Source organism: Camellia sinensis, chromosome 2 (assembly GCF_055761805.1).
Source record: "Camellia sinensis isolate YWXY chromosome 2, ASM5576180v1, whole genome shotgun sequence".
Lineage (NCBI taxonomy): Eukaryota > Viridiplantae > Streptophyta > Magnoliopsida > Ericales > Theaceae > Camellia > Camellia sinensis.
The window spans coordinates 172,347,916-172,364,853 of record NC_138962.1 but is presented as its reverse complement, the minus strand read 5'-3'; the positions used below and the strand labels follow the sequence as shown (position 1 = coordinate 172,364,853).

At 37.9% G+C, this 16,938-nt stretch overlaps 1 long non-coding RNA gene across 7 annotated transcripts; it reads right to left on the bottom strand.

Moving 5' to 3' along the window:
• Window positions 1–2,061: 2,061 nt before the first annotated feature.
• On the bottom strand, window positions 2,062–6,231 carry LOC114274975 (uncharacterized). Of its 7 annotated transcripts, none has more exons than XR_003633563.2 (5): window positions 5,933–6,231; window positions 4,315–4,489; window positions 3,646–3,879; window positions 3,496–3,557; window positions 2,062–2,350 (listed from the first exon to the last, which is right to left on the bottom strand). It is a non-coding gene; the product is annotated as an uncharacterized LOC114274975 (long non-coding RNA). The 7 variants fall into 7 exon arrangements; XR_014362041.1 differs by having other exon boundaries at window positions 3,646–3,810; window positions 5,933–6,217; XR_003633561.2 differs by having other exon boundaries at window positions 4,315–4,393; window positions 5,933–6,167.
• Between the last annotated feature and the right edge of the window lie 10,707 nt (window positions 6,232–16,938).

Below are 16,938 nucleotides of genomic sequence, written 5' to 3'. Positions count from 1 at the left end.
AGCTAATTAGCTTCGTATTGTACTTATTTAATTAGCTTAAAGGAGTTATTTAAATTAGTTCATACTTTACTTCATTAATTAGCTTAACATAATTAATTATTTACTTATTCTAATAATTAATTAGCTTAGATAACTAGCTAATTTATTCAAGTTTTGTAATAATTAGTTAAGTAGTTTAGATAGCTAGTTAGTTCATTCGGACCCTCCTGCGTGAGTGCAAACAAACTTGTAATAATGTGTATGTCTTCTAATCCCACGTCTTTCTCCCTTTTATTTAACCGCTTATGATGGTTAGTTTAGGGACATCATATCCTGTTTACCATACTCATGTTTGCATCCACTTATATGGCATGCACTAAGGCTCGGCGCATCATTCTAATTCGCATTGTCGTTTCAATACTTCTTTGAATACATGCTTAGACCGCATGCCATCAAATCATTTCATATGCCATATTATTAGCCGAGCCTAGTAATTGCATATCACATGTGTTGCATTTGTCATATTGCATAGTTAGGAATCATGCATATTTTTTAACTTTATTTTGTAACTTGTTCGCGGGACGTCGGCAAATATGTGAGTTTTTATGCTTTAGCATCCCGCTTGTACATAATTTTCTTATTATGTTTAGCATCCTATCATGAGACTAATTGCTTAAATGATAAACTGTTTGAATGGCTGTGGATGAAAACTTATCGCTTGAATTGGAATGATTCAACGAATGTACATTTGAAGCCCACTTTGTAGTGGCAAATTCACAAACTTTAAGCCCACTTGAGGAGGCAAATTCAAAGCCTTTTTCAACAAACAAACATGAAATTGAATTGTTCTAATTTGAGCAAACTAGTCTATACCTTTTATGCTTCACATAATAAATTTTGAGGATTTATTAAATAATCAGAATAAGAACATATATTGTACATAAGAATCACATCATGATTAGTAGAGGCTAAATTTTTTTTCGAGTGAGTGGGGTGCTTATTACTGACCTTCCCCTCTCATACCTAAGTTCCCGAACCGAGATACCTTAGTAATGACAGACTAATGGCCTTTGGCATAAGTCACAGATTTCCTAAATTTCCCTAAATAAATATTTAAGTGGCGACTCTAATATTTGGCAAAGTAATCCATTTTTGGCATTTAATTCAAAACATTGATTTTTCAAAAGAAATTGCCGAATTTGGACTCTTTTTGTGCTTCCACTGTTTCATATTACACTTAGTAATGACGGACTAATGACTCTTTTTATTGGATTTGTTTTGCTTTGATTTATGCTTTCGTTCAGTGTCACATCATTGTCTTGATTACATTTCATTGCATGATCATAAGTTATGTATTGCATTTCATTGCATAATCATAAGTTATGTTTTATTTTGCATCTTGCCCCTGAACTACGTAGGTTTGATTCCTTGCAACGGGATACTTAGGCAACCCTCGAGTTTCAACCATTTGTGTGTGCATTTGTTTGTTTTTGCCAAAGTCTTACGATCTTGTCAAATGAGTCGTCTTCGGGCTTTGACATTCACTCACGTCATGAAATGACTTTGAGCTCTGTCAAAGAGGAGCAACTATAGACACCCCAATTTTGACCACTCGTAAGACTTAGGCGCTTTATTCCGAGCACTCGATGATGACGATTACATTGAGTCAGTGATTTGAATTCTCAATAAAGGAATCTGAGTTCGAGCTCTAAACAATTCCAACCTGCCATACCCACTGTATTTGTACCCCAGAATATCAGTATTGCACCTTGTGCTAACCTGTATTGAACTTGAAAGTAAGAAATAGTGGAAATACATTGAAGTCCGGACGGACCTCAGTGACATCCTACCAGAGAGACCAAGGTTCGGCCAGACTTCTTGACTTTTCAGGAAGTTTCAACAGTGCTCTGCCAGTTGCTCAATTCTGCAGATATTTTGATCAAACCTGCTCAGGGCCTATAAATAGCAGGGTTCAGACTGCTGTAAGGAGGTTGAAAAACATATATAGAATTTGGTTTGAGAGATCAAATCAATATCAAGTGAGTTAGAAATATCAAGAGTGAGTTAGAGATATCAAGAGTTAGAAAAGATCAAAGCTATTATCCTTCTTGTTCTTCCATAAGCCTTGAAGCTCTCATGTCATCCATACATACCATACAAGAGCTTGAACTTGGAACTTGATTAGAAGATTGAAAATCATAACTCAAACTTGAGGGTGCTTTGGAATCAAATTTGGTTTACAACAAGAACATTTTCTTTACACACTACAACAAAAAACAGTTTTGGCAACACAACAAAATTCGTCACCAAAAGGCAGAAATCGTCGGCAAAGAGCTTTGTCGACCCGTAGAGCTTCGTCAGTAACCCGTCGCTGAAAGTGTGTCAGGAAAAGTTTTTATCGACGAAAAATTCATTGCATCGCCAAAAGCATGTACTTTAGCGACAAACATGTTTGTGGGCAAAAGCCTTCAACCATCGTCGCCAATTTACCATTGCGTCGGCAAAAGTGAATCAAATAAAATGATTATGTCACTTTTGCCGACTCAAATTTGCATCAGTAAAAATGATACTTTTGGCGACAATTTGATTGCATCGACAAAACATCTAATTGTTTTATAAAAGAAAAAAAAAATTGGTATTTGGGATTGCAAAAATTACCATCACAAATAATAAATTATTTTCCAATAAAAAAAATTATTAAAAAATATCCATACTTTAATTCACTGACATCCAAATATATATAAATAAATAAATAAATTCTATTTATGATAGCAAAAATACCCCACGTGTTCTTACAATTCAAAATTTAAGTTTATGTACAACAACACCTAAAGTTAAACTAAGTACAAAATAAATAAAATCAAGTCAATCCCAATTGGAACAATGTTTTTAATGCAACTATAGCATCACGAATGACAATATGCAAATGCATGTGAACAAGCCTCTTCTCATTCCCAATTAGTACTTGAGCAAGATCACAATCTCCATCTTTAGCAACTTACATTCAAGAAAGAAAAAGAATTTTTTTTATTATTAATATTGTCATAAATGAAAATTTAAACTTCCAAATTTAGAGGACTGATATTTAAGGGAAATGTGTGAAGAAATCTCAACAGAATTGAGTTAAAGCATTGAGATTAAGATTTTTGTAATTAAGATTGGGATTAAGATTAAGAAATGCCAAAAATTCATAACATAATCCTAAGGGTTTGTAATTAAGATTTTGTTTTTTTTTTTATTTATGGTGCACCCTTGGTAAGTATATAAAATTAATTCGTAACAAACGCCACAAAAATTCAACACTATTTTTGATGATAAGGTGGTGTGTACAATAGTTTGACTCTATAAAGTAATATAACACACAAAAATATGTTATTTATAACCAAAAGGCTAAGGCTAGATGATCAAGATGCAGACTTATATATGAACTTGATCACAAAAAAAAAAAAAAAAAAAAAAAAAATCAAAGCAATAAAGTGGTAAAGTAAAATGGGTCTCAGTCCACATGGAAATTACCTGATAACAACTAAGAGGAAGATTGCAATTACATGAAAATTTGTGGAAGAACCTCAGCCCACCTAATTATAACAAAACCATCATACATATATTCTTATATATATATATATATACAACAAGTATATATAAAGAGAACAAAAATGAACATACCCACTGAAGGAAAAACGGAGGAAGACCTCACTACAAGAAATTGCATTTTTCGCAACGTAATGAAAAAATGCCCCCTCTTTAAAATCTTTTTTAACAGTACAATGTCCACTTCCTGATGAAGAAGAAGCAGTACTAGTTTAACCCTCAAGCATGTAAAATTACAAGCTGTGTTGTCAAATACTCAAAATCACTCTAATCTCATGAACAGAAGGGGTAAAAAAAAATACAGACCACCTACAAAAATAGAAACCAAATCCAAAATTCACATTAATAGACATGATTATTAGTGGAGCCCACTTCTAAAGCAAATCATATCCCGCTACATACATTTTGTGTCCAGCTTATGTGCTCTCTTAGACTTGGCGAAAAAACTAATAAAATTGAGAGAAGCTAAAGAACAAGAAGCACTGGAAAAATCAAGGGAGCATATCTTCTTTTTAGGTCAAGTTATAGGGAGCATATCATCTAACCCGTTATATCACACATCCACTCAATACTATCTAAGAAACAGAAAGTGTGAACTGAACATTAATAATGGGTTTTTGCACTGGCTGCTATTCAAAATCAAGACAAAGCTAGATTTATAAATCAAGATATTAATCAAGGTCTAGGAAAAGGAAACATTTATCCCGCAAGAAAAAATTAAGTCAATAAAGAGAATTAAGATACCTCTTTAAAAAGTTGGAAGTGATATCATATCACTCAACCTTGGGAATGTGATGAGAATACCACACAGTTGAATCAGTTGCTATATTATAAACAATGAGAACTGAATTAGTTGGTTTAATCTGCAACCATACCCAAAGTCATCTCAACAAGAAGTCAATAGCATGTATGGTTTGCTCTGTCACATGTTCGTTAAAAGAGTTCAATATAAAAATTACAAAAAAAAAAAAAACAAAAAACAAAAAACAAAAAACCAAATAAAAACAAAGCCCAATTAGTATACATTAATGTGTGATACATATTCAAAAAAATAATACGAATAAAGTTTAGAGAGAAAAAAAAAAACAAAAATAGCATCAAAGAATAATAATATGAATTGAAAAGAATTTGATATACTATTATTGTTTCTTTTCAAGATTTGAAGTTTGTTCTCTTTCTTGGGTTTGTTTGGGAATGGCCATTTGGACTAAAATAGTCACAAAAAAAAAAAAAAAAGATAAAATATGTTAAACACCCCTTACTGCTCCCTCTCTCTCTCTCTCAATATAAAAGTAAAACTGACAGTAGATTACTTGAATTTGTTTGGCAGAGGACACACTTTGGGCTGGGATTTCTAGAAACTACACAAACCCAGATGCACCAAAGTCACTGTTGGTGGTCAAGAAGCTCGTTGATGATGGCCAGTATGCCGAAGCTACTACTGAAGCGGTCAAGTTGTCAGACAATCCTTCAACTGTATGCTACTTTATTTCCTTTTATTGTGGCAATTTTGGGATCATCAATTGAACCACGTGGATATTATATACAAAAATGTGCTATTATTGTATCATTTGCCCATAACTAAATTTTGAAGCACTTTAATCCAAATTAGAAGTTTTGATTGATGGAGGCATTGAAACATTTAACTAGCAACACATTTAACACTGTTTGGATGGATTTTCAAATCTCTAATGTTGTGTTTGGTTGGAGGATTTTCGGAGGGATTTGGAAAGGAAAAGGAAAAGGAAAAAGGTGTGTGAAACTAGAAAAAATGTAAATATATTTTATTCACATTTCACCTAACTTTTCCCTTTTATTTTCAAATCCCTCCTTAAATCCCCCAACCAAACACAGCGTAAGTGAAATTGGGGTTAGTATTCCTGATCCTAAGTGAAATTTCATATTTTTCTATGATTTTTCTTTTTTATTTTTCATAACCTTGTAATTTTCCTGTGATGATGTGAAGGTTTCCCAGCTTCTGGGTGACATCAGGCTAGAATTTGATGATTCTCATGCTTCATATAGTGAAGAAACATATTCAAGAGTACTGGACTTGGATACTGCAACTACAAAATGAAAAACATTGTTCCTACTGTGCAATCTAATAAGAAATAGCTTCAAATAAGCAAGAAAAAAAAATCTTTAAAAAGCCCTAGCAATTCACTAGAAGCTAGAGATAGAATGGTTCTCCCCTAGTTCAAAACTCAATAGAAAGCAGATAGAATTGCAGGTTATGCTAGGAACCCTTGACAAAGAAACGAATAACTGAAACGAATGAAATACAAAGCAAATAGAACAAAGATTCAGATAACAAATTGCGAGAGAGAGAAGTAAAATACAAAGCAAAGAGGGGATGACCTACCGAGCCAGAATGAAGATACAATGGTGTAGCACAGCAACGGTAAATGGCGAAAACGCGACGGTCGACAAATATCTACGCGGGCGTGCGATTGTGAGAAGGAGAGAACTTCCAATCGTGGAGAGAATAGGGGTTTTACCTAGCAGCAAAAATAAAGAGAGGAAATTGGGAGGGAAGGTAAAAAACAAGGTCCCTGCTGTTCGGTTTGAGTTCAATTTTATTATTATTATTTATTTTTGTTACCCAAAAAAATCTTTCTATTCTTTTTAAATATATTTTAAAATTAAAAATTATTCATATACTTTGTAAAATTATATAAAATTGATACGTACTTTTTAGTGTGTTTGGTTTCAGTTTTCTGAATTTAATTTTTTTAAAATTGATTTTTTTAAAATATTTTTTGTGTGCTTTTTTATTTTTAGTGAATATTTTTAAAATTTGAAGTATTTTTTTTTTTATGAATGCACCTCAGTTAAATATATTTAAAAAGTAAAATATTTATAAAAAAATATTTTAAAAAATTAATAAATACACAAAATATACTAAATTTTTGTTTTTGTTGTTGTTGTTGTTGTTGTTGCTGCTGCTTTCTTTTTTTCTTTTTTTTTTGTATTTTTTGATATTTAGTGAATTTTTAAAAGTTTTTTTTCATAAAAACTATACTTTTAAGTGTATTTATGTTAGGTGTGTCTAAAAATTAAAACAATTGCTTAAAATATTTAAAAAATTAAAAAAAATATGAAAAATAAGAAAATAGAATTTTTTAAAAGTTGAATTCTAAAAAATAAAACCAAACAAACTGTTTGATTTTTCAAATTTTTCACAAAACTAATTTGTAGCCTTTTAAAAGAAATCTAAAACAAGTTTTAGAAAATCAAAGCCATCTCAACTTTTGCCGACCAATAATTTTGTCGTCGCTAAATGTTTAATTCTTTGCCAACGCCAACTTTTTGTCGCCAAAAATAAATAGACTAATAGCAACGCTTATCATGTTGCCAAAAATTAACCTTTGTCTCTAAAATTTTCAAAATTTTGGCACCAACCAAAAATTTTGCTATCAAAAATTAGCATCGTCGCCAAAAGTTGTTGTTAAAGTGCAATTTCTTATAGTGACAAGAGGTAAAGCTGTGACAACCCCGACCACCAAACTAGTACATTATGTGGTTTTAATGAGTTTAATTACTTGATTATGAGCTTGATTGTGTGATTACATGTTTGATTCAATAATTATCTGTTGACTTATGGAATATCTGTTTAAATTGGCAACTTAGAGTCAGCAATTGAGAGCCTAAACGGTTTCAAAAACTGAAATTGACTAGCCCAATAGGCTATTTGGAATATGTAGAATTTTATGGTAGTTTCAATTGAAATTTGATTTGGATCAAAACAATTAGAATAAACTGATTGAATTAATTAGAATTAAGCCTAATTAATTAATCCTAACCACCTTTGATTAGGCTAACCTAATCACACCCTATATAAGACCCAAATTAAGCTTATGAGCTCATTTTTGTGTACACATTCAGCTGAGAATTGAGAGAGAGGAGAGGAGAGTTCAACATCTAGAGAGAGAGAAAGAGGTGAATTGTAGAGAATTAGAGGGAGATTCAAAGATTGGAGACATAACACACTTGAATTCAACACTAGGTATGGCACTCATCACTAATTCATGTAGATATGGCATATAGAAGTGAATTCCTCTCATTTTTGTACTCATTGACATGTGATTGAAGAAAAGAAGCTATGGATTTCAAGAAATTGAGGAATGAAGTTGAATTGCTTGCATGCATGCATATTTGAGTTGGAATTTCATGGAATTCATTCATGCATGGCACAATTATACATCATTTTGGAGAATCCATCATGTCTTCATGCCTCTCATGTCACTTGATCTTATTTTCAAACATGTTTTGGAGAATTATGCATTCAAATTGAGTTAAACTCATTTTAAAAATTGTGGTTGGAATCTTTAGTTAAGAATTTGTCATAATTTTGAATAAATGATTTCAATTGGAAGTGTTTTCAAGTTATATAATGACTTTCCATGTTTTTATAACAGAAATGCAAGATTTGAAGCTTTGAATACCATGTTTGATATTCAATTGCAGTTTTGGAAATTCCAGAATTCGTGCTGTCCGCTCAAGCAAGAGAGTCCATGCTCGAGCGTGGATTTTGAGCTCCCATAAGTTTCTAAAATTTTACAGCCCGCTCGAGCGACCAAAGTGGTGCTCGAGCGAGGACCCTTTTTCTTCAGTATTCCACTCGAGCGACCATCGAGCGTGAATTTCATGTATCTAGCACTTTTGCAGACCGCTCGAGCGACAGATGTCACACTCGAGCGACCACCTTTGTTTTTGAACCCCACTCAAGCGTAGGAAGTTGCGCTTGAGCAGAGATCCTGTTTTCAACAAAATTTTACCAACTCGTTTAAGTGCACATTTGCATCCTCATGCCACTCCTAGCATTCTTAGGCATCTTTTTGGACTCATATAATCATACAATAAGTTAGAGATGCACAAAGAGAATTGAATAGAAATGAAATGGAATTTCATTTATACTTTGTTGTGTATTTCGTTTAGGTGGACACCCAACGCTTAGCGTCACCACAAACCACTGTGAGTAATAACTTTATAAAGATGTGTTCAAGTTATTCCTACTTCTGAAAGTGCTATTGCTATTGAAATTGATATATATATATATATATAATTGATTAAATGTCTTCTTGAAACTTTATGACGATTGATGCAATGGTTTATTAAAATGTTATTTCTCCTATGAATGATATTTTATTTTAAAACTATACTTGTGGCATCCTTTAATAGGCCCTTGCCCGGGAGAAATTAATATCGTGGCTCATTGTTCAATAGGCCCTTGTTCGGGGAAAATTAATATTGTGGCTCATTGTTAATAGGCCCTTGCCTGGGGGAAATTAACACCGTGGCACATTGTTTAATAGGCCCTTGCCTGGGGGTAATAGTACCATGGCTAGGCCCTTGCTTGGGCGTAATAGTACCATGGCTAGGCCCTTGCCTAGGGGTAATAATACCATGGCTAGGCCCTTGCCTGGGGTTAACAATACCATGGCTATTGGATTGATTGACATACGGTTCACTATTACTTCATGGATGTACCACATAATTTGACATTGAAAGATCTTAATGATTAAGTTAATGAGCTAATGAAAATGCTATCGATTAATGGTTATCCGTTTTGACATTGACTTGATGGCTAATCTAAATGATAATTGTAATGTTGTGGAACTTCATTCATATAACCTCTTTATTTTGTTGTTACTCATTGGGCTCTAGCTTACTATTATTTATATATGTATTTGTAGGTGGGCAAACTGAACATCAGAGTTAGATAGCCTCAAGTTTACCGGGTCAGCCTTTTGTGAAGCTTCAAAGTGAAGTAATCAGGCTCGAGTGGAGCCATACTCGTCAAACCCCTTTTGTGTGGTTTATAGGTTTTGTATTTGTTCATAGTTGGGGTTGTATTTTGTAAGACATGAATTGTACTTATGTTACATGGCTTGTACTATGTTGGAGGAAAATTTTGAAACAATACCTTGCTTAATATGTTTGCCCTTCTCATATATGAACAGCTCAATGGATGAATTCTATACCGCTTTAGACTTTCGCTAAGCCCCGTAATTGGTATTAAAGGTTTATTTGTCTGGAGGCCGTAGGTAATCTATGATTACTGGCCGGTCACGATGCTAGACCTATAGGGGCGGGTTTGGGTCCTGACAGAGTGGTATCAGAGCACAAGTTATGTCTCACTCACTTATCCATTGAACTATAGGGGGTCTAGAAGAAACTTTAGGATTGCATTCATGTGCATTGATATGTTAGGTAAGATAACTTGGGATGATATATGAGATTGCGCACGTGACTATGTGTATATATGTATATTGTGTTTGTTATAATACAAAAGTTCATATAGAAAATGGTGAGAACCAGAGGTGATGAAATAGAGGAGGCAACCTCCTCAAGACTGGATAGAATGGAACGAATGATGCAAGACATGACTGAAGCCATTAGACAACAACAGCAATGGCAACAATAACAACAACCACCTCCCCCACCTCAAATGCCTATACCACCTCCAGCTCCAGGGTGTCAGCTAGAGACCTACACTGATGCCTTGACTAGAGAATTTAAGAAGATAAAGCCACCAGTGTTTCATGGTGGAATTGAACCATTGAAGGTCGAAGCTTGGGTATTGGAAATTGAGAAATTGTTTGAAATGTTTCCGTGTACTGAAGTCTAGAAGGTGCTACTAGCTACATTCACATTGGAAGACGATGCAAGACATTGGTGGATGTTGGTTCGGAATGATAATAAAGATGTTACTTGGATCTGTTTTCTGGAAATCTTCTATGAAAAATATTTTCCACATTGTGTGCGGGATAGAAAAATAGCTGAATTTATAGAACTGAAGCAGGAAAACAAATCAATTGCTGAGTATGAGGCTCAATTCACAGAATTAGCCCATTTCTCACCTCACATGGTAGCCACAGATTACAAGAAGGCTAGACAGTTCGAAGAAGGGTTACGTGACCCAATCCTAGAGAAAATTAATGTACTCAAATTGCCGACGTATGTGGATGTACTTGATAGGGCACTAATAGCGGAAAGGAATGTGACCAACCGTAAGCAAAACTTTGAATGGAAGGGAAGAAAACAAAATTTTAACAAAAGGACCACGTCAATGAGCAAGAAGTTCAAGTCGGGGAGTTTTGGTAATACTGGTTCAAGCCAAAGTGGTAACTCAACACCAGCTTGTACTATATGCGGGAAGAAACATGGAGGTGTTTGCCATCGCACTACAGGGGCTTGCTACCAGTGTGGAAAGATGGGGCATATGGTGAAGGATTGCACACAATCATGACCAAATGGCAACCGAGGAGCCACAAGCTCAATTGGATCCACACCTGCGACGAAACCAGCCACAACATCGTCTACCACAAGGAATGAACAACGGCAAGGAAAGCTTATTGCACTGGTCCCAGGGGATACTCAAAATACTGAGGTAGTGGTGTCAGGTACAATCTCCATTTGTGGTAAACCTGCTTACACTTTAATTGATTCTGGGTCTACACATTCGTTCATTTCTATGGCTTTTGCTGAAACTTTGAATAGACCTATGGAAACATTGAACTATATACTATGTGTTGCATCACCTACGAGGGGATCCATGCTATGTTCAACTGTATTTACCGCATGTGAATTGTTTCTCGGGAATGCTACTTTATATGTTGATTTAATACCTTTAGACATGGGACATTTTGATGTTATTCTAGTATGGATTGGCTAACTACATATTATGCAACTATTGATTGTGCCTCGAAGAGAGTAATATTCCAACCTCCCGGGCAAGATGAATTCTATTTTGAGGGAAAAGGGGTTGTCTCACCACAATACCTTATATCTGCCATGAAAGCTCGAAAACTAATAAATAAGGCTTGTCAAGGTTATTTGTGTAGTGTAATAATCGAACTAGTGGTAGACATTACTCCAGACAGTATACCAGTGGTGAGAGATTTTTCAAATGTGTTTCTGGAGAAACTACCTGGCCAACTTGTTGATAGAGAAATCGAATTCGTAATTGATGTAATACCGAGAACCCGACCAATTTCTATAACTCCCTATTGTAGACACCCCATTTTTGACCGTCCTCAAGACTTGGACGTCACCATTTGAACACTCGATGATCATCCATGTTTGTGTTCGTTTGGAGTTCCCGGAGGTCTCGGCTACGCGCCTTGCCTCAAGATCTCCGAACTTGACCGTTTAGTGTCTGGTTTTGCACCAAACACTTGTGTTTTGCCTTGGAAGGGCAGTGAATGCCTTGTGAGGCATCCCCACACACCACCGGCTGTGGCCAGAGGCCACCGGCTGGTTTTTGCTGCCACCGGCAATATATATTGCCGGTCGGCACTATTTAGTGCCGGTCGGCACTCAATTTTGCCAAAAATGGCATCTTTAGCCGGCCGACTACTGTGCATCTGCTTTTGCAGATATTTTGTCACAGCTGTCTTGTATTTGGCTCCCCTCCAAACATGTGTATGGAGGGATCTCCCTCTTTAGAAGCTTGTCTTGTAAGCTTTACAAGACAATAAGCTCTATAAAGAGAGGGGCTCTCTTGTTGCAAGGGTTAGACACTTGAGATATTTTAGAGAGTTTAGACAGCCATTTTTAGGGTTTTGAGTTCTAGGGTTAGAAACCATACACTTTCTATCTCTATATCTCCCTCTTGTGTGTGTTAAATTGTGTTTGTGTCTTACTATTGCACATAAACACATAGTGTTTCACCTTCACTTAGCTACTGAGGTTCTAAGAGGTTGGTTTTGAAGTTTTGGAGCTGTTTTCAACCTAGAAGGAGCTGTTGGAGCACCTTTGTTGAAGGGGTCTTCAAGGGTAAGAAACTAGCCCCTTTATTCCCCATTTTTGCATCTTGTTTTTGCCTATCTTAGAACTGATTTTGTGCATAGTAAATAACATAAAAAAGTTCTTTTTTTTAGCCCTCTTGATTGTTTATTAAGAGTGTTTTGTGGTTTGGAGGTGTTTGACCCCTCCTAGGCCTTGAAAGGCCCCATTTTGTGCTATTTTGTGCAAGTTCCGAGACTTTGGTGTTTGGGCCTCTTCACCACTGAAATCTTGAGGGATTTCAGTGGTGAAGATGGTGCCTTGAAGTCTCCAAAAGGGGAGGGCCACCCCCTCTCCTTGTTGTCCTTGAAAGGACCCTTTTTGACCTCTTGAGGGAGCATCATGTTAGACTATGTATTGATCATGTCTTGGTTGTTTTCCATTCTTATTATGCCATGATATAACCGTGCTATGAGTTGGTTTTGGTACACCATGCATGCTTAGCATACCTACCATGTAATGCCTTGTTATTGCCTTAATATGCCTTAGGTTGTTAGCCCTTGTTCAAGCATGTTTTAGGCTTAGTCTTGTGAAGCTTTTGTACATATTTTGCGATGTTTAAGGTCTGTCCATAGTTGTTTGGGTCGGATTTGGCATGCTTAGTATAGCCCCTTTGCATTCCGGCTTGTTGGCCTTAAGTGTATGAATGTATAGCATGACATTTTTGCATTGATTTGGTGATTTGGAACCATCCACCATGTCATTTCAGTCCCCTTTGCATGAGTATATGTTTGCCTAGGATGCCTCTTTATTGCTTTGAAAGCTTGTGTAGTATGTTCCATGTTTTTGCCATTGCGCATGCTTTGAAATTGAGCCACTTAGATGCCATCTAGGGGGCCCCCTTTGCATAGTCTAGGTCTGTCTTGAACCTATCTTAAGCCCTCTTAGCCTTGTGAGGCTTGGTTGGCTTAGCCATGGTTCGAGTCCCTTTGACTTGTTTCAAATACTTGGACCATTGTTGCATGTTTAGCTTGCCTTGTTGCTTGGTTTGGCACCATGTTTTAACATGATTTTCAGAGCTTATGTTGCATGCTAATTGTCCATGATATCCTCATTCAAGTTTGCTTGAGAGTTGCCTCATTTGTGTTTAAGTGTTGGCTATTCAACATGTGCATGTGTGTATGTGTATTTGGTCCTTTATTTTGGTCACTTTAGCCACTGTTTTGGGCCTCATTAGAGCTGCCTAAACCATGTATAAGTCCATCTTTTCATCCATTTGCATTGCCTCATGTTTGCTTGTATGCTTGCATAAGTGTTTTGCCATGCCATGTTGCATCCTTAGCTTGCACGCCTAGGTTGCATTGCATCTTGCATGCATGACTTATTCCTTGAATTGGTGATAGGAATTGGGCCTCGGATTGTTTGTTTGGTTTGCATTTCATTTGACATGAAAGTTGCACACTTGACTCTTTGGGCCATCATGCATGGAAATGCATGATTGGTGGTCCGAGAATCGAGGCACATGTCCTTTTGAGTCACAAACATGATAGGGGACATGATTGGTGCATATATGCCTTGAATTGTACTGCCATGCTTTGCCCTGCCCTCTGTTGCTGTCAATTGCAGATTCTGCAGGAACACTCTGCCGACCGGCAGTGCTAAGTGCCGACCGGCAATCCTTTCTCTGCCGATAGCTTCACCAATGGCTGGTGGCCACCTAACACTGCCGGTGGTAATCCCATGCAGTCGGTGGTGTCCCCCTATCTCCAAGGAAGCAGTCCTGAGATTTTGGCAGCCTCCAGAGGAGTAAAGGAAGGAAAACAGAGGCAGCCTATGCATGGCGGTGCATTTCCGAGCAGGATCGAGCATGCATTGCATCGAGCTCTTCTCCCGGGGTGGTTTATCTGTTTTCTCTAGATTAGTTAATTTGCTTAGCTAATTAGGCAATTTGTTATATTTAATTAGCTTGCGTAGTTAATTAATTTTTATTATTTATTTGGTCCCTCCGAGCGAGGGCAAATCTGTAATAAGTGTGTGTGAGTGGTGTGTATGTCTTCCAATCCCCACTTCTTTCTTCCCTTTTACTTACCCGCTTTGATGGTTAGTAATAGGACATGCTCAATTTAGCATACCTTATACTATGCATGCGTGCATTCATGCATTTGTATTGCATACATCAGGCTCGGTACATCATGCTAACTGCATTTGTACTTCAATTCCAAATTGAATACGTGCATCAAATTGATCGCATTTCACATGCCATATTTAGGTTAGCCGAGCCTACTTTGATTGCATCCTGTGTGTGTCGCATTAGGCAATTCAACATGAACTAGGACATGCATGTTTGCTAACTAGTTTACTATTTTGGCACGGAGTACGATGTAAGTATTTATGCTTTAGCATCCCGCATGTGTGTGAGTGCTATCATGACAGTATGCTTACCATGTAGCTAAATGCTTATGTGATAAACTATTTGAATGCCCGTGGGTGAAGGTTGGACTGTCTGAGTTGGAAAAACTCGTTGAAATTCGTATTTTAGCCTACTTGCGAGTAGCAAATTCTAAAGTATTTTTCAAAGACAAACGGATATGCAATGTTTGTTTCCAAATTAGGCAATCTAGTGTATAGTTGTTTGCTGCACGCATAACATAGTAATTCTAGGCTAATAACCGGAATAAGAGCACATAACGCTTTCAAAAACGGATATCACGGTTAGTAGAGGCCGATCTTTGGATCGGGCGAGAGGGGGTGCTCATAGCTGACCTTCCCCAATCGTACCCTAGCTCCCGAGCCGAGACAACTCCGGTGATGACGGACATGTGGCCTTCGGCACCGAGTCAGGGTTTCCTAAATTCTCCAATTTTAAAATATTTAGGTGGCGACTCTGTATCTGGCCAAGCAGTCCATGTTTGGCACTTCTTTTCAAAAAATCTGTTTCTCAAAACGATTTGCTAGATTTGGACTCTTTGGTTCAGATTAAGAACCGTGACACAAATCGAGTCCGAATTGTAGCGAGGGCCCCCACGTGGGCGCGTCTACAGTTTCTAGCGACTCTGCTGGGGAGTTAGAGAGCTTGACTCGAACTCGTGATATCCTGTTTTGATTTCAGTTATGTCTTTCTTTGCATTGCATGTGCATTGGTGTGCCTAGGAACACCGTGTTTGCCATCTGTCATTCCTGAACGGTTTGTCGGAGGCTTGTCTTGTCAAGGCATGACCATAAGGCTGACCGGTTATGGGCTCTGACAGTATGGGAACTCAAACCCCGGTTTTACCGGGGCACCCTTTTCGACCATTCGACCTAGTGCATATTCGGATCCATAGTGACCATTTCAAGCTAGGACAGGTTGCTCACCCGATGTTAGGTTGTTTGAAACTGCTGCGTGCATAGTGGAACCCTAGCTCCTGACAAGATAGGACAGGGAAACCCTACCCCAACATAGGGGTGTTTTGGCTCTCTTTACTTGCTATGTGCTTTTAGAGTGTATCTCTACAGGAACGTACATACCAGTTTGCAAGTTTGAGTATCGGGCCCGAGGGCACCAGTATCAGTGCTGTTGGGAATCAGTTATCTGCCGGTATCCGGATTCAGTTTTGGGGACAGTAATTCTGGGGAACAGTGATCAGTAATGGAGTATTGTTGTTCAGCTACACCTGTGTTTGATCCGTTTTGGGTTGAAATGCTGCTTGTTTTCCCTTTCAGTTCAGAAAGTTCAGAGAGTTGATACAGAACAAGCCAGCGTCCCCCCTTGCTGAGGCAGGACTTATGACAACGCAGAATTCAGAAGAGTTCGTGGTTATGACAACTGCATTAGATCAAGGGATCACTCTGCAAAGCGAGACCAACATTGATATGCCACATCCACCCAGGTCGCCTGTTGTGCACCCGGTCTGGGCCCCCCAGTTGTATCAGGCTCGCGAGCCCACCACCTTTGAACTAATGGGGATGATAGGTGATCTCCAGAGGTCTGTGGCAGATTTCGCCTACGGAATGTCAGCTTCACCTCCAGCCGCGCCATATGCCGGGAGTTTTGTACCCCAGGAGCCCCCGCTGTTGGGGCGAATTGTGATTGAACTTAGCCAACCGGAGATGGCCTCCAGCTATGGTAATGACATATCGACATCAACCCAAACCCTCGATCAGGCTGAGGCCAGAGGAAAAGGCAAAATGAAGGCAGATGCCGATCCTATTAAACAACTGCTGTGGGCAGTCGAGGCTTTGAAAGCCGGGGGGATGAATAAGCAACAGATATCCGCAGTTGTGGCAAAAACTATGGAGGATGCTTTCCCCACTCCACCTGAGGGTAGTTCCAGTCAGTCAGAAAATCGGGATAGGCCCCGTCATGCTAGAACAGTTCCTCCTATTCCCAGCCCTACACCTGGGAAAGATTAGAAAGCTAAGGTGGTGCCTGCCGATCCTTTCGCTTGTGCGGCTAGTAAGAGCGTTCAGACCCCAAAGTACCTGCCCCGAGGGCGCAGGGCCTTTCATGCTCTCTACATGCCTTTGTCCAAGGCACTTCAGATCCTTGCCGAGGGGGGACACCTTAAACCCTTGGAGCCTCGGCCATTCCCGAAGAATCTCCCTGCCATGCATGATGCTGCTCAGTACTGCGCGTACCACCAGCAGACAGGCCATCCA